Genomic DNA, 21,171 nt, shown 5'->3' on the forward strand with positions numbered 1-21,171 from the left:
CAGCCATCCGTGGCAATGAATTCCACAAATTCACCACCGTCTGGCTAATGAAATTCCTCTTCATCTCTGTTCTAAAGGGACACTCTTATATTCTAAGGCTGTGCCCTCTGGTCCTAGACTCTCCCACTACTGGAAATATCCTCTCTATGTCCGCTATATCCAGGCCTTTCAGTATTCAGTAGGTTTCAATGAGATCCCCCCTCATCCTTCTAAACTCCAGTGATTACAAGCCCAGAACCATCAAACACTCCTCATACGTTAACCCTTTCATTCCCGGGATCATTCTTGTAAACCTCCTCTGGACCCTCTCCAATACCAGCACATCCTTCCTTAGATATGGGGCCCAAAACTGCTCACAATACTCCAAATGTGGTCTGACCTCATAGATTAATTGTGTGTGAAGTCCCTAACTCACTGAAGTATACTACCTGTTCCAGCACAACATTGTACTCAGAGCTGACAAGGACTGATTTGCCAGTAAATCAAATGAATTTTTATGCATTACATGCCTGCCAAGTTGGAACTGGAGACATGCTCCAAGAAAGCGGATTAGACTTCTTTTCATCTTACCAAAGAGAAGTAGACAAAGTGAACATGGGTCCTTGTGAAAATTGTCTTGTGCTGCACAGTGCTGCTAATTGCAACCTCATCGTTTTGTGGGCATCCGCATGCTGAACTTCAGAATTACTTTTCCCTTAATGCCCAGCGAAAAATTCTGCTCACTTAATACCCAGTCCATGGATCGTACATAGCACCTGACTGGTATCCTGGCAGCAGACTTAATGCTGGAAAGGATAGGCTCCAAGTTATGCACAAAACTGTCTGCATTTGGTGCTGAACTCCATTATACTTATCGAAGGTGCTGCATTCTTCTGCAGGCCTGCTAATTTACAAAGCATTTCAATGGTGCAGCCCCATCAGCTTTCTTCTGTTGGCTAGCTCGTTGAAGTCCTGAGCTGAATCCCATGTGTCAGAACTTGTGTGGCCTCAACCTCCGCTGATCTAATACTTGCAACTCCCTCTCCGTCTCCACCCCCTCCCCCACCTGCCCTCACCCATTACTTTGGCTCCAAGCCATATGTGCCCTGTGACTCATCACATTCTGAAATTACTTATAATTTAACAGCTGAATCAGGCATTGTTTCAGTGTCTGACCCAATAGTTTGATCGTTGAAGCAAGTGAAAACCTGTCTTCACCTTCATCCATTATAATTTTCTACCATTGCCAGGTTGAAGTTCTTGTTTGTCCGAGGAGAGGAAGACACAAAGGTAGGGTTGTGGTGATGAGAGAGGTGCTTACCTATAACAATCCAGCTCCTAAACTGCGAGAAGGAGCATTAACCATGTGGAAATCATGATCTTCTTTAAGCGGTGTGAATTTAAGGCTTTCAGCAATGCCACATATGTGAAGATGTGTTGGAGCACAGGAGATGGTACTGATTGTTGTTAGGTGTGTGATACAGTAATGGTGTACTGATCAGTAACTGAGGCTGGTAGTCCATTTGATGAGCAGTTTAAAGATGCATTCAATGATCATAACCATGCATGTGTGGTCTGATGTCACTGAGCTTCATCTCCAAGGACTGCATTCAAGATCTTCATACTAGACCCTTGACAGTAACCTCTCCATAGTATCTGATCTTACTGATTGCCTTCTGCCCCCTGTGGAAGGACACCTCTCTTTTCTTCTGCACCAACATCTCCAGTGCAATGTCAGAACACCACATGCCTTTCCCATGCTGTGCCACTTCTGAATGTTTCACAGGTCAACTTCAGCTGTAGAAGGTCTGTTGTAGTCAAAACACATCTCCTCCCCTTCAGGACATGCAGCTTCAACTGGTCCTTGCTCATGACAAAATTGGGCCTCTGCTAGGTTGTTAAATCAATGAACATTTCCATTAGTGCTGGGTGCATGTTGAAATCATTCAGACTGAGCAGCCAACGCGACATTAGTCTAGTGCCTGCACACAAAGGAACAGACACTGGTTGATCACACATCATAAAATCTCAGGGGTGGGTGGAGAATAATATCCAAGTTAGAACCCACTTTTTTTAAAAGCAAGTACTTCATTAAGAATTTCATCTGTGGGAATAGCTTCTGATTTGAAAAATTCAGGAGATCCCAATAATCATTTGGGTAATTTTTGAAACACTCTTTGCTCTGTACAAGTTACTGAATGATCTCATGCATTCAGCATAGGGACAAGAAGTTGACTATCCTCCACTCTTCTAAAATGTTCCAATGGTACCTCTTTATGTGGTTAATAGCATCATAAATAAATAACTGAAGATTTGACAAGCGTTTTTTAATTACCTATTCTTTTAGATCTAAGAATCTCAGCTTGAACTGAATTATTTTCAACAACCATCATTTACTTAAGGGATGGGCAATTTATTGATCTTTAATATCACATTTGTTGGTCTATAATATGTTGGTCTATAATATATAATAGACCAATTTGTTGGTCTATAATGTCACAGTTTATTTATTTATTATATCTTTTGGGATATAATAAATAAAGCCAGAGACACTTGCATCCCAAAAATTATAATAAATAAACTGTGACATTATAGACAAACAAATTGACAGCTTATCTGAGATAATGGTAAGTTTTCCTACAGGTTTCATACAATTAACTTTAACAAGAGCAACCAATAATTGTTTTCTTCTTCCTCATGTCAGTTCAACCAACATATGTCAGGGTGATTAAATGACTAATGAGCTTCCATCATTTGCCACTAAAATATAAGGAGATATGCAAGTCATAAATGGAAAATCATCAGTTTCATCCTAAGATAATTCATCATTTTTGTTGTGTGAGAGTTGGGCAATGGAGATATATCAGTTCTCATGTACTGAGATTCCTGGTCAGAGGAGCATGTGTGTGAGTCCAGTAGCTACTTTCACAAACCTCTACCGTATAACTGAAGGACGGAAAAACATGAATTGGTCTGCAGCTTCATTAGCCTGATCTGTAAACAAAACTGACAATTTAGACTACAGAAGGAAGTATAATAGCATACAATGTCATGAGGTTGTGATAAATGTAGTTTAGGATATCTTACCACTCTTTAAGAAAAACAATGTTCATGATAACTTGCAAATTCAAAACTACACACACAGCCTAAATCCAATTAACTGGGTAAAGGGTTAATGCCACCTAGCGAGTGGAATTTGTTAACTGAACCTCATCAGTGCTGATAGAACTGTCATGAAAGAAATGTAAAGAGAGTGTTTTAACTCTTTAAGAGTCTATACTGTAGTTTGATCGATGTTTTCAACTTGTGAATCTCTTACAGCAGTTGGAGCAGGCAGACTCCTGGACAGGTAGCCTGATTTATTCTCCCTGAAAGCTCTAACATTCCTTTCTATCTTATGAGGAAAGGATGGGCAGGCTAGGCTTGTATCCACTGGAGTTTAGGAGAGTGAGAGGTGATGATTGAAATATTCAAAGTCCTGCAGGCTCTTGACAGGATGGATGATGACAGGGTGCTTCTCCTTATGGAATAATCCAGAACTGTCTAAAAATAAGGGATTACCCAGTTAAGGCAGAGAGGAGGTGATTTTTTTTTTCTCTCAGAAGACTGCAAGTCTTTGGAACTTTCTTCCTCAAGGGCAGTGGTAAGAGGGGAGGTGGATGGATTCTTGATAAACAAGAGGGTGGAAGGTGACTGGAGTATGCAAGAATGCAGAGCTGAGGTTAAAATAAGATCAGTCATGACTTTATTTAATAAGCAAGTGGTCTACACCTGCTCCTAATTCATATGTTCAAGTGCATGTGAACTATTCTCAGTTTAGACCAGGGGTTCATCAAAGCAAAGATCATTAAATTTTACAGTACAAGAAGCTGCAATAAGATCTATTTGCCTGTGATATGTCTGAAAGACCTAATATTTCCATACAACCTCACTTCCAAATACAGGAAAACAAAAAAGTTCACGACATACAAGTCAGTGATAATAAACCTGATTCTGATTCTGACATCCCTTCTTAAATTTCTGCTGGTTTATGTTCCTACAGTGGTCTCTAGAAGTGCATTCCATACCCCAACAACCCTCTGCCTTAAAATAATAATTCTAACTGCACAAAGATAACTTTCACAACTTTTCCCTCTGGACAGAAATTTCAGAAATAGATACTTATCAAATTAAATTGCTTTATTTAAGAAAGAATATGCTATTCGTCCCCCTGACCAACGAGTGTAATCTCCTCTGATTTCGAAAGCAACAGGCTCTGAGGTACTGAGGAAGAAGGCTAGTTTGCTGTGGGCAGCAAGGTAATGCTGAAATTCGAGCAGAAATTATATCTATTAAAAACAGAAACTTATTGGGGTAGTTGGAATCGTACTCTAAACTTGTCCTAAAACTAATAAAACTCTATCAGTAGTATCAGGATACTGATACCAGAAGTACCAAATTAATTCATATCTGAGCATAGAGCATCTGAGTAAATGGTTACGGACCAAAGAAACTGACAGGGCAGAACGGTACCATTTGTCTCCAGAATGCCAGTGCTGACTCTTTGCTAGAGAAATTCGGAAGTATATACAACTTCAGCTCTATTCCCAGTTTATCTGCGACTTTAGATTTCTGCTGCTCAGACATGTATAGTTACTGTGCATAAGCAGTAAGTGCCCATAACATACAGAAGTAGCAGTTGGAGATAGTCTTGTCTTGTCATAAGGTTTAAACCATGTCCACACTTCAAAAGTTAAAAATAAATCCAGTGCATTGGATCAAAACAGCACCATCAGGCTTGATTTTTAATGTTGAATAAACAATTTTTGACAGAAAACATTGTTTTGTATTATGTTTGATCCTCTTGGACTAATATGCAAGCTCTTACATAAAAATACACCAGCAAATACAATGACAAATTTTAGAGGTTTGACGTTTTAACAAAAAATCTTGAGTGTCAATAATTGATACTCTCTGTGGTCTGCTGATTTATAGTAGTGAATGTCTGTCATAATTAAATCACAATAAATTGTTTGTGTATGGCAGCAAGGAATTAGGAAACATAAATGGTTCATTACATTTGATACTCAAAACAATAAAAGATCATGTGCACATCTCATTTATCACCTTATCGTCTTCAGTGGCAGGTCTGACAGCAGCTGTGTTCATATATTATTGCTTGCAAATTTATGGTTTGATTACCTGGTCTGTATTAAGCTTGCATATCTCAACAGGAATGAAAGTAGAAGTGCTAGAAATAGCCTCAGTGTCCAAGGTAAGGAAGGGAATATTGAGTTGGAACTCCTTTTTTTTGACGACCCCTCCAATCTAAAGACACCACCCCCCCCGCAGAATGTCAATTGTGAGCAATTCAGGAATAAAAATATAAAACACTGAAAATGCTCAGCAGGTCAGGCAGTATCTGTGGAAAGGGAAACAGTTAATGTTTCAGGTCAAAGATCCTTCATCAGAGTTGGGAAAGAGGAAGGACAAATTAATTTTCAGTAGTAGAGGAGACGAGGAAGGGATGGGAGAACAGAAGGAATATCTCTGATAGAGTAAGATCAAATCAATAAATGTAGCAGTTAGAATCAGATTGTACTTCTTTGTCTGTGTTATGTGTCATTGTGGGTATGCCCACCCGTTCAGACCATCTGAACGAAAAAATCTGAGCTAAAATGATGTAGGCAGAAACAGCTGACTCTGATGCAGACAGAAAGAGTGAATTACCTAATGCCGGAGAATTCGATGTTGAGCCTGCAATGTGCCCAGTTGGAAGCCATTCCTCAAGCTGCATTGGGTCTTGTTCTAATCATGCAAAAGGCCTCAGACAGGTAGATCAGAGAGGGAGTGGAATGGAGAATTAAAGTGGCAGGCTACCGGAAGCTTAGGTCACTGTTGCAGACTGAGTGCAGGTGTTCTGTAAAGTGATCACCCAACCTACATTTGGCCACATTGTGAGCACCAAAGGCAGTGCATTAGTTCAGAAAAAGTGTAATTGAATCACCACTTCACGTGGAAAGCCTGTCTGGGTCTCTGGATGGTGGGAAGTGAAGAGGAGAAAGCACTGGTTATGCATCTCCTGCAGTTGCGTGGGAAAGTCCTATAACATGGGGAGTGGTTGGTGGAGATGGAAGAGCCAGCCAAAGAGTCATGAAGCGAGTGATCCCTATGAAATGCTGAAAGAGGAGGGGAAGATGTGTCTGGTGATGGAATCTTGTTGGAGTGGGTGGAATTGCCAAGGTTAATTTGTTGAACATGGAAGCTGGTAGGATGGAGGGTAAGAATCAGGGGAACTCTGTTTTTGCCCTGTTGAGGAGAGTGGGTGAGAGTAGAGGTATGGGAAATAGATGAGATGCAGTTAAGGGCTCTGTCTACCCTGGTAGAAGAGAAGCCACTATTAAGGAAGAAGGAAGACATTTAAGAGGCACCTCTGATGTCTCATCACCAGAGCAAATGTGATGGAAATAGAGGAACTGAGAGACTTAAAATTTTTTTAAAAATTTTATGTACAGCGTGGTAACAGGCCCTTCCGGCCCAACGAGTCCACGCCGCCCACTTTAAACCCAAATTAACCTACTTGTACGTCTTTGCAATGTGGGAGGAAACCGGAGCACCCGGAGGAAACCCACGCAGACACGGGAGAACGTACAAACTCCTTACAGACAGCGACGGGAATTGAACACCGATCGCTGGCGCTGTAATAGCGTCGCGCTAACCGCTACGCTGAATTACCTGTGATGTTCCCCATGGTTTATGCCTGTTGATTCTCACTTTCTTGGCTAATGTATCAGGAATTGCCATGAGGAGAGTACGATGAAGTGGGAGAAAAATGTCACATTGCCTCAATTCCTGAAACTCATCATTGGAAAGTAAGAACAGAATGTTGCTTTATGATGTTAGGATACTGACAATGCTCCTTTAGTTAGTAAAAGATAACTTTAGATTAACGTGACTTAGTGCTTCTTTGTATATTGTGTGAACATTAGCTTTAAGGAGTGATTTTGTTCTGTCTTTTTGATTAGTTTATAGATAGAAGTTGTATTTGTTAACAACCAGTGATGTGTAATGACACTCTCACTGAATAGTTTGAAGACTACAGGACAACTACAAGACAAGCAATTTTTAATTGCTTATTATAAAATAATATTGGCAACATCTGGTATTTATGTGCTTACTTCAGCTTTAACTTCAAAAAATGAGTATTATGACAAACTTTTCTTTAAGTAAATTTGACTAAAAACAATCCATTTTCCTAAGTTACCTTTGAGCATTTTTCTATTCACACCTGTGTGCAGTGAAAGTGGTAAAAATTCCTTTGACCGTTTCATTTTTCACTTCTGTCATCTCTTTAGCAGACATGCTTGGTCAGAATCAGTTAAGCCTGTCCTATCTATCACCAGGGACTGTAATGAGGCAAAAAACAGATATCTTAAGAACGGAGGACTGGAATTTTTATTTCAATTAAGAGACACCGAAGAATACACAATAGGAAATGAATACGTCAACCATATCTCCACAGTGACAAGAATATAAAATCCCAGGGTGGATTAAGCAATACACAACTGATCAATTCAAATGATCTAATGAGTTATGTAAGATCATAATTTGCTATGAAGTTATTATGGGGTTGTATTGATCGTGATTATTGAATCTCTGTTACAAACAGACTGGTTAAATTGTTCTAATTAAGCAAACCACTAAGAAACTGCAAAGAGAAATAAATTTGGAATTCCTCCAGTTGAAAGAATGAAATAAAAACTTGGATTAAAATAGCACTTTTCATGAATCAAAGATGTCTTGATGTATGCAGTTAATTAAGTACCATTGAAATATATCACTGTTAGAATGTTAGAACATAGGATACGTGAAAGCCAGTTTAGACAGAGCAAGGTTTCCACATAGCAAGGGTTTCACAAACAGTAGCTGGGGGACAGATATTGGCTATGGCACCACTTAAATGTAAATTTCTGTATTATTGTGAATAGATATAGATGGTGTGTTGGTGGAGCTTAGTGGTGGAAATATCAATTTACTAAATCACAGATTCAAATCTTTTTCATCTAAGCCATTAGAAATCCACTGAGTTTGATACTAGTATTTACACTATATTCCTAAAGTAATCAGAAAACAAATTTACTAATTTATGGCTTTACTGAGGAAAATATGTATGAGATTATTCATGTATTTACAGAAGAGTGATATATTTGAAATATTATCAGAGTTCTGGTGACATTTCTCAATGGAAATCATTTACTTTTGATATAATTGCCTGACCTTCCAATAATATCTTACTGCATATTGACTGCTTTTGGCAACTGTTGGTTGTCATTGGCAAATGAGTGCTGATTATATCATAAATGATAATAATTCAGTTAAGCTTTCATTAAACCTCAGGTAAGCAAATCATGGGCTACCAGAAGATAGCAGGATGAGAATGGAATGGAACACAGATCACAATAGAGGTAATGAGAAGTCAAGTCGAGTTTATTGTCATATGCACAAGATGGTGAAGTACAGGTACAATGAAAAATTTGCTCACAGCAACATCACAGGTATGTATATTCAGACAACAATACACAGAATATAAATTATACTTAAATTATACAAGACAGTGAAGAAAAAGACTGTGAAAACAAGACATTTGTGCAAAAAAATCCACAATCAGACACAAGTCCATAGTAGTGCAAGAGGTGGTCTGTAATGTTCTGTTGCTGAGATAGGATTAGAGTTGTGCAGGCCATTCAAGAACCAGATGGTTGTAGGAAAATAGCAGTTCCTGAACCTGGTGGTGTGGGACTTCAGACTTCCGTACCTCCTGCCTGACAGTAGCAGTGAGAAGAGGGCATGACCCCGATGGTGGGGATCCTTGATGATAGATGCTGCCTTCTCGAGGCAGCACCTCATATAGATGATTTCAATGGTGGGGAGGGCTGTGCCCGTAATGTCCACAATTCTCTTCAGCCTCTTGTTCCTATCCATTGGAATTGCTGTACTAGGCCATGATGCAACTAGTCAGGTTAATTGCAACAGTGCATCTGCAGAAATTTGTTAGAGCATTTGACGACATGCCAAATCTCCTTAAGCTTCTAAGAAAGTAGAGGCATTGGTGTGCCTTCTTCATGATTATGTCTACGTGCTGGGTCCAAGACAGTGTTTCAAGATGTTAATGCCCAGGCATTTGAAGCTGCCTACTCTCTCCACCTCTGAGCCACCAGTGAGAACTGGCATGTGGTCTCCCGACTTCCCCTTTCTGAAGTCAACAATTAGTTCCCTGGTTTTATGACGTTGAGCATGAAGTTGTTATTGCAGTGCCACTCAGCCAGGTGTGCCATCTCACTCCTGTACGCTGACTCATCACCACCCATGATTTGGCCAACAACAGTAGTGTTGTCAGTGAATTTGTAGATGTGAAGGCAGTTAACTCATCTGCGGTTCAAGTGATAGCTATAAACTATTTTATAGAATCAGAATCAGAATCAGGTTTACTATCACTGACTTATGTGTCCTGAAGTGCGTTGTTTTGCAGCAGCAGTACAGTGCAAAGACATAAAATTACTATAAATTACAAAATAAATAAATAGTGCAACAAAAAGGAATAATGAGATATAAACTATTTAAATTCAAATACCTTTTCAATTACTAATCTTAATGATTGTGGTGCGGTACATGTAATTAACAGTCTAGCAGCGCCATTGTTTATTTACAGGAGTTCCTCCCTTGCTGGACCTTAAATGTAATCATGTACATTCTGAAATTTAATTTGGTTCAGCCAATGAAAGATGGTTTTCTTTTCATAATTAGCCTTGCAAAATACTTAGTGCATCCTGAAAGATAAAGAAGAAAAAGTCATTTTAAAATAAGTACTAGAAAAATGGCACATAAAAAATAATTAAGTTGGGGAAAACGTCAAATTAAATTTGGCATTTATCAAACAATGGAGAAGAACCTGATTTATTCTGTTCTCCTGAACATTGCGTATAAATGTAAGTGTTCTGCAGAGGCCGTAGTATTTTTTGGCCCAGGCTATAAAATATAAAAGAAGCCAATGAAGTACTTTTGAAGTGTAATCACAGTTCCAATGTGGAACACACAACAGCTAATTTGCACACAACAAGCGCCCACGTCCAGCTGTGTTATTAAAGTCAGATCTGTTTGTAGTGATGTCAGTTCAGAGAAACATTTTAACTTGAATACTAGGATTGCTCTTCAAAAATAAGGCCATAAGACCCACCTGAGAAAACAGATGGGACTCAGTTTAATATCTCATTAGAAAGAATGCACTTCAACAGTACAGCATTGAATCATTGGACCAGATTTTTCTCCTAGTTTTCAAAGCAAAGCACATCCCACAATGCTCTGACTTAAAGGCGAGAATGCTACAAACTGAGCCACAGCTACACAGGCTCGGCTCTTAAAGACTTGTTGGCTCATCTGGGACTGTAGCATTCCCTGGACCTGTTGTAGCTTCTGACAAACCCTCCTGCAGGCAGTAAAGCTTTCCTTGCTTGAGTGCTTTCACCCGTTGGTGTAACCCAATCTCACTGCCCATTCCTGACCTCTTAGGATTTGGCAATTTTGGGAATCTATTCCCCCATCAGCCAATTCTTTAAATTATATCGTCTTTTCTGAACAATGTATTTCTTTACTATGTGGGATTGATTAACAATAGCAAATACATGACAAGTTTTATTTTTGGCTTTGGGACTTAATTTTAAGTGTATTATTCCCAATCCTTCATATTGTTAATTTTTAAGCAAAAGAAAATCTCCAAAAATAATTAAAAATTGAACACCATGCTTACAATACTTAATTTTCAGTTTTAGAAAGTTTGACTGGCAGTAATTGACATTTAGCATATTGTTGTAATGGTACTTAGACTTTATTACATGATTTAGATTTGAAATTATTTGATTTGATGTAACTTTTATATCCAGGGTGCAGGCATCTCATGTTGCTCAATGCATTTGAATAGGGCCCCAGTCAATAAAATGCTGGTTGTGCAAAGCTAAAGGTGGTGTAATAAATTTCTGACTGCAGCTTTTTAACATCCATGTTCCATCACCCATCTCTTGTCATCTGAAGCTGCTGTGGAATTTCCATCTAGATAACAGCAAGTGCTGTTCACCTAACTAACACTTCATGGCATTGCTGTCGTTGAACTTCATGCCTCAACATTGCAGAAACTGAACTAGAGTGGCCTCATAACTACTGTGGTTACAACAGCAGAGGCTGGTTATGTACATTGAGGGACTAATCTCAATCTCATGAATTTTGGATGGGTGCTTCTGCAACAGCTCTCCAAGAGCTCTGCAACATCCAGGATCCATTTGACTATTACCCCATTCACTATCCTGAACATGTACTCCCTCCACTACCGGCACATACAGTTGAACTGTAAGTATAAATGCATTGTAACCTCCAAAACTTGCCAATTCTACAGCCTTAAAATGACATGGACAGATTGATAGGAATGATAGGATCGATAGGAATGACACCACCTGCAACTTCTCATTCAAGTCATGCACCATCCCAATTTGAAAATTTATCACTGATTTTTCATTGTTGCTTGGTCAAAATTCAAGAACTCCATACTTAACTGTGGAAGTAGTTCTATTATTAATAAGTGTGGCAGTTCAAAGGCATTCAGCTCGGGCATTAAAAGTCAGCCTTGCCAGTGACATCCGCATCTCTGTAATCCGTACGAAAAATTGTGATTTACTTTAGGTTTTCCACTGAAGCACAGAATATTGCATTTTTAGAATGTTCTCCCACTGCTTTCCTGAAGGTGCTCAGCCTTCACAATAAATGTCAGTGGGGTATTTGCCTCAGGAAACATCCCAACCAAGCCTAATCCTGCCCTTTTCTGATGTTTGGCAACATTTGTTGCAATGTTCCAAGGATTAACAGACAAGCTATTAAATATATACTTTATATTACTGATGAAGATCTTCTGTTCTAGAGTTATTGTATGGTTCATTTAAAATGTTTATCAGGGAATTTTTTAATGTAATAATTCATAAATATCCTTCAGTTTTGTCTTGATGAACAATTACTAATAAAACATTCAAGCATTTATTATTTGAGGTTTTCTGAGGCAGCGATGACTAAGTGTTATTATTTTTAAAATATTATATTATGTACCTAATATTATTCAAGTGCAAACTTAAAGACTTTCTTCAATTAATTCCCTACTGAATATTACACATTAGATTTTTGGTCATTCCTCAGACCAATCACAACATTTTGGTATTGTTGCTGCTATAATTTATGTTGTAACAATTATCTCATATCTCTGTCTGGAAGGGATATAAGGTGTTACAGGTTTAAGCTCATAATTATCACAGCAATGTCCCTGTAAAGGCTGTGATGAAGACTATTGAGGACACATTGATGATATGGTTCAAAATATCTGGCATGGGCTTATTTATGTGTAAACCTTCTCGACAGGACATATTGTAAGAATAATGACTGTTTTAGCAAAGGAGGCTAAACCTGGGGGCAAAAACTACCTCTTGTGTCAAAGGTTGATGGCTGAAGATTAAGTTTGATAAGAGGATTTGTAACACCTGGCTTGAGAAATATGGAGTATTTGATGTCAGATTATAGGCTGTAAAACAGCAGTGATCTGGGATAAGAAAAAAAACAACCATAACTAATCTATTCTGGTCGTAATATAAAATTATATTTAATAAATATAGACTAAGAAGGGTATGAAAATGTCTTCAGATTGCTAAAAATAAACTGTTTGCTAGCTAATACTTCCTATTTTGAATAATTATGGTAAAACAGCAATGACAGAGATAGCCTGAGGGAACTTATTTTGGTATCTTACTTTTGCCCCTGCCTTGAGGGTTGAATGTGTGCTGTGACCCTTGGCATTTGAATAGCTGAAGATTGTTTCTCTCCTTAATCACCTTGAAGGCAGGTTAAGTGGGTTGTTTTAGTGCTTCTTTGTGCTCTAAGCTCATGATATCATTGAGTGCAGCTGGCTCACAAGAAAAGGTTAGCTTCGGTTCAAGCTGCACATAAGAAAGACTAATAGTTTCTGTTATAATTATATGTAACTTCAGTATGGCTTTACTTCACAGTACCTGTATTTAATGGTAAAGATATTATCTAGTGAATTACCTGAATGGTGTCTCCAGAAATGAAATATTTGATTTAAATTAATTTAAAGAATGAGGAAAAAGATGGCAATTTTAAGTGATTCAGCACTGTTCCCAGGCAACAGAAGATTGAAGCCTTCAAAGTTCTCATCTGAAGGTGCTGCCTGAAATTGCCACAGCCACATACACTTTTTTGATACCTTGTCCAAATGAACATTCTTCCTGTGAGAGGCCCAAGGATGAGTATGAGGTCACTTAGTCCTGGAGAGCATCACATCAAGACTGAATCTGTCCTTTAGTGGCAATCAGATAATGGGATTTCTAGCAGAGGTTGTTAGTTAACAATCAGGACTGCTTGGTGATTTTCCCCAGAGGATCAAGTGACTTTCCAGACTGTGATTAACTAACAACACCAATCAAGGATACAGTCTGGGACCTTGTTGCTTTCTATGTAGGTTCAAGTATCAATCCAGAGACCTGATGACAAAAAACATCTAAACTGACACTTTAATGTGTTCCTTAGAGAGTGCTGCATTGTCAAAAAAGAGCAGGGGAATAATCCCTACTTTCCTGGTCAAAGGTTATTCCTCAACCAACATCAGTAAAAACTGTTTATTTGCTCATTATCATGTGGCTCCAATTGGCTGCCACATTTCCTACTTGCAAAAGTGATTAAACTTCAGAAGTACTTCATTGACTGTAAGGTGCATTTCAAGATGTTGCAAGTACAGTCCATCCCTAGGTAACAAATGGGTTCCATTTTACAGACGTCCATAAGTGGCTTTTGTCAATGTTGGAAAATACACAAAAAAAACACTTGATATGGTAACCATAACTCCACAGTACTGTAATGAATGGTATCAAAAGCACATAAGACTGATAAGAATGAACAATTACTAAAAGTGGAGAGAGAGAGGAAACTAGTTCTGCCATTCGTAGGAACAAACTTGTGTACATAGTCAGACTTTTGAATTTTATAATATTTTGGGAGCTTGTTTGTATGTACGGGTGTCCATAAATTGGGCATTCATAACCCAGGGATGACCTGTAAATACTTCTTTCTTCCTCTCATTCTTTCTTTATCTCCTTCTCTCTTTTTCTCAGTACAGGATTAGGCTGAGCATTTATCTATTCATCCACCATGGAACCTCTGTTTCCAGCACTTCAAACTTCAATTCAAAGCCAACAGAAGAAAAACAATGCCATACTTCACAGTACACACAAAGGTACTTCAGTGAGCAATGTGAATGAATTTGAATGGATTTTTTTGAAAACAGGTCAAGCCTGCTTATTCCAGGAACATAGTCTCACTGTAAAACTTAATTCCAACTTGTTCTCCCTTTAAAAAATAAAGAGAAGTTTATCAGGCTTCAGATGGAAACTTAGGAATGTTTTTTATGCCAATTATTCATTTCAAAGTAAATAAATGCTAAGTTAGAAAATTACTGCCATTTTGGTACTTTATTTTGGTTGATGATTGGTTATTTTAAAATGCTTTCAGCTGTAAGATGTTAAACAAATTTTTGTCCAGACATTCATTTGTGGCATAGCGGAAAAGAAATAGTCCCAAGAATGTGCAACTAGATCATCAGATAGTAAGACGGCAGCGATACTTTGTATGAGAATTAGGACAAGACCTGAGCTGCATGCAATGACTGACTGTTCATTTTTCATTGTTGGATCAATGTTCACCCTGGCTATGACAAATTCTGGGCATGACTGTCATTCCAATGAGTTACGACCATGCTATTGTTCAGCAGGACAAAAGGTTAAGAAAATTAATGACAACATAACTGATGATTCAGTGGAACAACATACTTATATACTGCCTATAATACAGTAAAATGTCTTCAGTACTTCAGAAAAGCATTATTAAAGAAAATTTTATATCAAATCAGGTAAGGAGGTATCAGTTCGGACTTCCATAAAGAGGTGGGTTATAAGGAGCATATTAAAGGTAGAGAGAGAAGATGTGGGACAGAGAGATTTAGGGAAGGAATTGAAAACGATCACCCTGGTAGCTGAAGGTAAGATCACAAATGGCAGAAACATTCTGATTGGGACAGTTCAAGTTCCTAGAATTACTGAGGTAGGGAGGCTGAGAGTTGGAAGGTGGATTTTAAAACTGAGGTAATGCTGAACCAGAAGTCATTGTAGGCACACAATCAGAGGGTGATGTGTGAATGGGAAATGATACAGGCTTTGAATGCTGTAAAAATTACTGAGTGTAGTGACTGACTGGCTTAGAGTGCACTGGAGTACTAAAGGCTAAAGGTAATAAAGGATAGATGATGGTTTCAGCAGTAGATAAGCTGAGGTAGGGATAGAGTTGGATTATGTTATGGATGTGGAAATAAATGATGCAAAAGCATGGTCCAAAGCTCATCTTATATATCTCCAGGACAGTGAACCATCGGGTTCAGTCACAGACCATTGCCAGTAAGAGGAATGGAATCAGTGGCTGGGGAACAGACCATGTGGCAGGGATCAAAGCCAACAGCTTTTGTCTTCCCAGTTTGATAATTTTGAAATAGTGGAGAGGTTAAGTGAGTTGGTACAGAGAGTTTTGTCAGAGTACACGTGAAAATTGATACCAAGTTTTCAGATGATGTTGCTGAGGAGTAGCATGTTGTTGAGAAATAGGCGGTAACCAAGGAGATATCTGTGAGGGACACCAAATGTAATATGAATGAAAATGAGATGCTGGGTGATTTTCCTACTGGGTTCAATACTGAATTCAGAATTTTGTTGCATTAATGTTTGGATTATATATCCTATACCAACCCCTACCTCTGACCTTACATACATTGAGAATGAAAATAAATTGCATGCACTTTAACATTTATTCTTTTCTTCCGGGGGAGTACACTACACATAGCTGGCCACTACCTTTGTTTTAGAAAAAAACCATAAATAGTCATTCTGAAATATCAGCAGAATATAGAGTTCACATTTCTCTTAATTGTTGTACAAACACAAGCAATCTGATCCACACTAACTTTGAGGAAATTTTCCACATTCCAGGCAGTGCTGAGGTCTCCTGGGTTCAGGCATCTTGTAACATATCAACATGCCCCCTCCCCCTCCTGGTCTGTAATCTGCACTGGAGACGGGTTGTTTTGTTTTTGAGCTGAAAATCAGATCCTATCCATTTTAGAACATTGGCCTGAACACAGTCTGGGAAAAATAAGGGGGAAATGAACCTCCCTTATAATATGTAGATAACCTGAGCCATACCTAGCACTCTTACAAAGACTAAAGGTGATAGCTATAACTCAGTTGGTGGCACCTTGCCTGAGTCAGAAGGTTGGTAGGAAAGGTGAACTGATGTCAGCATCCTTTCCCAGACCAGACACCAACATCCAGGCTCTGATCACCCTCCAACAGCTTGGAAGGGCATGGTTTACATGCCTGGCACCAGACCTCTGAAACAAGCATTCTGAGCTTTGTCACAGGAACAGATTTCCAGGAGGAAAAAGAAAATGCCTCGAAGACATCCTCAGAGTCTCATAGGAATCCCTGGCCCGTGACTTCTCAAAATGGTGAAGGCACTGGGCACCTCGGATTTTGACAATGGGGAAATGTACAAGCTGTACACAAATGGAGGAAGGAGTGCACAACATCCCAAATCCATCCAGCCTGTCAAGCACAACCTGCTCCACCCATGGCAGTGTCTGCAGTTCCTGAAAAGTATTTGTCAGCCACCCGACCCCAGAGCCCAAAGAGCTGGGTGTGACTGATTGAGAAGATGAAGCATGAACTGAGCCATGGCTGCTCCTCTTACAAAGGCTAAAGGTGACAGCTATAACTCAGTGTTGACAGTCTCATCTCCAAGTCAGAAGGTCATGGGTTCAAATCCCACATCAGAAACATGAGCAGTTTAAATCTAAACTGACATTTCAGTGCTCTATTGAAAGAACTGTCTCATCTTTTGTACGAGAAGTTAAACTATCTAATCATTAGGTATACTGTATATAAAGGCACTTACTATTCAAGGTGAGCAGGTGAGTTATCCTCAACATCTTGACCAATTTTTATCCCTCAGCCAATAAGCCAAACAATAAACTTAACAGTAGCCATGAAAGTCTTTAAATTGGTACTTGGTAAATTGGTTTAGTATTGTCACATGTACGACGGTACAGTGCAAAACTTGTCTTGCATACCGTTCGTGCAGATCAATTGTATAAGGTGCATCGCGGCAGTACAAGGTAAAACAGTAACAGAATGCAGAATAAAGTGTTACAGTTACAGAGAAAGTGCACTGCAGGCAGACAATAATGTGCAAGGCTATAATGGGGTAGATTGTGAGGTCAAGAGTCAATCTTATCATACTAGGGGACTGTTCAATAGTCTTATAACAGTGGGATAGAAGCTGTCCTTGAGCCCGGTGGTACGTGCTTTCAGGCTTTTGTATCTTCTGCCCGATAGGAGGGAGAGAAGAGAGAATGTCCCAGGTGGGTGGGGTCTTTGATTATGCTGGCTGCTTTACCAAGGCAGGGAGAGGTATAGACAGAGTCCATGGAGGGGACGCTAGTTTCCATGATCTGATGAGCTGTGTTCACAACTCTCTGCAGTTTCTTGAGGTCACGCCATACCAAGCCATGGTAAGGGTCAAAGGGGACATTCCAAATTTCTTTAGCCTCCTGGGGAAGTAGAAAAGCTGGTGAGCTTTCTTGGCTGTGACGTCTATGTGGTTGGAGTAGGACAGGCTGTTGGTCATGTTCGCTCCTAGGAACTTGAAGCTCTCAACCCTCTCGACCTTAGCACCCGTTGGTGTAGACAGGACCATGTGCACTGCCCCACTTCCTGAAGTCAATGACCAGCTCTTTTGATTTTGCTGACATTGAGGGAATGGTTATTGACATGACACCACGTCACTAGGCTTTCTATCTCCTTCCTGTACTCCTACTCATCATTATTTGAGATACGGCCCACTACGGTGGTATCATCTGCAAATTTGCAGATACAGAACAGAGTCTGGCCACACAGTCGTGAATGTATAGGGAGTAGAATAGGGGGCTGAGGACACAGCCTTATGGGACACCAGTGTTGAGAATAATTGTGCTGAAGGTGTTGCTGCCTATCCTTACTGATTGCGGTCTGTTGGTCAGGAAGTCAAGAATCTATTTGCAAAGGGAGGTGCTGAGTCCCAGGTCTCAGAGTTTGGTGATGAGTTTGCTTGGAATTATAGTATTGAAGGCTGTTGTCAATAAACAATAGTCTAACTTGGGTGTCTTTACTGTCCAGATGCTCCAGAGATGAGTGTAGGGCCAGGGAGATGGTGTCCGCTGTATACCCATTTCAGAGGTAGGTGAATTGCAGTGGGTCGTGGTTGTCTGGGAGGCTGGATTTGGTGCGTGCCATGACCAGCCTCTCAAAGCACTTCATAGTGGTGGATATCACAGCCACTGGTCAGTAGTCATTAAGGAATATTACCTTGTTTTTCTTAGGTACCGGGATGATAGTGGTCTTCTTAAAGCAGGTGGGAATCTCAGATTGAAGCAGGGGGAGGTTAAAAATGTCTGCACATATGCCCGCCAGCTGATTTGCACAGGATCTAAGGACATGGCCAGGGACACCATCAGGACCAGATGCTTTCCGCAGGTTCACTCTCCTTAAGGCTGATCTTACATCTGCAACTGTGACTGTGGGTTCAGGTACATTGGAGGCTGTCAGGGTGGGTGGTGACATTCCAGTCCCTTTCTGTTCAAAACATGCATAGAATGCGTAAAGCTCCTAGAGAAGGGGTGAGCTGTTGTCGGCGATGCTGCCCGACTTCGTTTTGTAGCCCATTATAGCATGTAAGCTCTGCCACAACTGACGGCTGGTCTGGGATTCGATTTTGGACTGGTATTGTCTTTTGGCATCCCTGATGGCTTTACGGAGGTCGTATCTTGATTTCTTGTATGGGTCAGGGTCACCTGATTTGAACATCACAGTCCTAGACTTCAGTAGGGAGTGGATCTCCTGGTTCATCTATGGTTTCCGTTTTGGGAACACCTGGATCGTCCTCTTTGGTACCCAAGGAAATACAACCCAAAAACATATGGAGATTAGTCAATGTTTTCAATGCACTTCTGAGCACCTTTTCGAGAAGTTCAGTCTACTTCGAGGGCTGGGCCTTAGTAACATATTACCCATGAGCTGCACATTCAAAATAGTCTACTTGAGTAGCCCAGAGCACAACCAAAGAAGATATATTAGTCTTAGGGCTACGGTGGGGCAATTGTGGGGGAAAGAAGGTTGTTCTTGAATTTGTGGAGGGGAAGTTCAAAGCAGCACTGGCCCAAAATAATTCTGTGGAGACTGGAGGAACATTGTGGGTCATCCCAGCTCCAAAGAAAAGCTTTTGGAATTTAGATTTTCAATCGTCTTCTGCTCTTTCCCTCGATTTAAGTGACACTCTTTAAAGTGCCACCTATCTGGAGGGAAAGAGCCTTTCAAATAGGGTATAGCACAGGAATGGAAATATTAGGATGGTTATTAGGGTTGTAAATTTATTGTTGGAAATATCAATGGAGAACTGACTTTTGCAACGATCTCCCATTTTTTCCCCAGAGATTTCAATCCATTTTAATTAAAGGGGCAATGATGTACATTATGAAGAAATATCATTTAATTACACAATGTTTCAATTTTCTATTTTAACCAATGTAAATGCAAGTGCTCTGTCAACAATGTCTTAATAAAATAAATGGGCAAAAAATCTGTCTTAAAACAGACTACATAGGAATGTTATACAAGTAAAATATCATCAACAGTAGTTTTGGAGTGACTTTCAGGGAGCTTCTCTGATACAAAAAGGGTGATGTGCTCCCATAATGATGGGATCTGATAGACTGCCCATACCTGCTGACCATGCATGTGACATTCTCTTCTCCAGCCCTACCAATGAATGCCCAGAGTGCTCTCCTGAATTAGGCTGTGAGACTTTTTAATATACAAACTGTCCTACAATGTAGGACTGCTGTTTTACATGTTGACTGCTGCACTCATTCTGCACAGTTTCAATCAAATGAAACCCAGCAGGTGAGCTTTCAGTTATTTTTCTGGGGCTGGGAGCAACGAGTATGGTGCAAGATACCACAAATAACTGCCTGTGTTGCTACCAGATCAGATCACCTCCCAGCTCTGCCAGGATTGACCCCTTCAAACTGGGACTTAGCTATCTCTAGACAGGTTGGGCAGAAGCCCAAGCCCAGAGGGATGTGCTGGGGTTGTTGTTTGCCAACCTTCGGTTGCATCTGGTCTCCTGCCAACATCACTGGGCAACCGAAAAATAATTAGAAACTATCAGAAACTACTCATCTCCAGGAAATGTACTCACAGAGCTGAAGATGACAAACCAAAGGGCACAGAACTGTTGGAAATTCTTTCTTAAAGAGTACCGCATTACTGCTGCCAGTGATTGTTTGTGAGATGCTGATTACTGTTGGCTTCAGTGGCGCCACTTCTCAGCTTCTATGTAGTGCATCCAAAAATATGTTAGCATGGTTGGAAGATTAATCAACCATAAATGTATGGTCTTTTTGTCTGAGGGAAAAGAAAAACATTCAGCTTAGAATTTACAAAAGCGTTTTAGTAAAACAAAGACTGCCCTGCCTGTCATTGCAGTGTTATTTGCTTTATGCCAAGTTGTGCATTTCAATAAATAAACATAAACCGAATCGGAGTAATTCAATTGCTTTTGGAATTTTAAAAAGTTTTGCCATTGGGAGTTATTTCTGAAAAAAAAAGTTTCAAAGAATTCCAGTAGTATACTTATTTTTTAAGGCTTAATATTTATTAGCATATTGGCTATGAGTTGCTTGCCCTGCATGGATACTTGCTGCCTGCTGGCTCGAGGCTTGTCATGGAGTCAAGTAGCAGGGAAGTGGGCTCTTCTGCTCATTGTATTCACAATGACCTTCAAGCACCCATTTACATGAATCCTTCATTAATCCCCATTTTATTCTCCACATATTCCCATCAACTCCGCGCCCCCATTCCCCTGCACACTAAGAGCAATTTATAGTGGCCGTTTAAGCTGACAACCAGCACATCTTTGGGATGTGGGATGAAGCCAGAGCAGATGAAGGAAACCCACGTGTACCAGGGAGAATGC

The sequence above is a fragment of the Pristis pectinata genome, chromosome 7, assembly GCF_009764475.1.
Source record: "Pristis pectinata isolate sPriPec2 chromosome 7, sPriPec2.1.pri, whole genome shotgun sequence".
NCBI classification, from domain to species: domain Eukaryota; kingdom Metazoa; phylum Chordata; class Chondrichthyes; order Rhinopristiformes; family Pristidae; genus Pristis; species Pristis pectinata.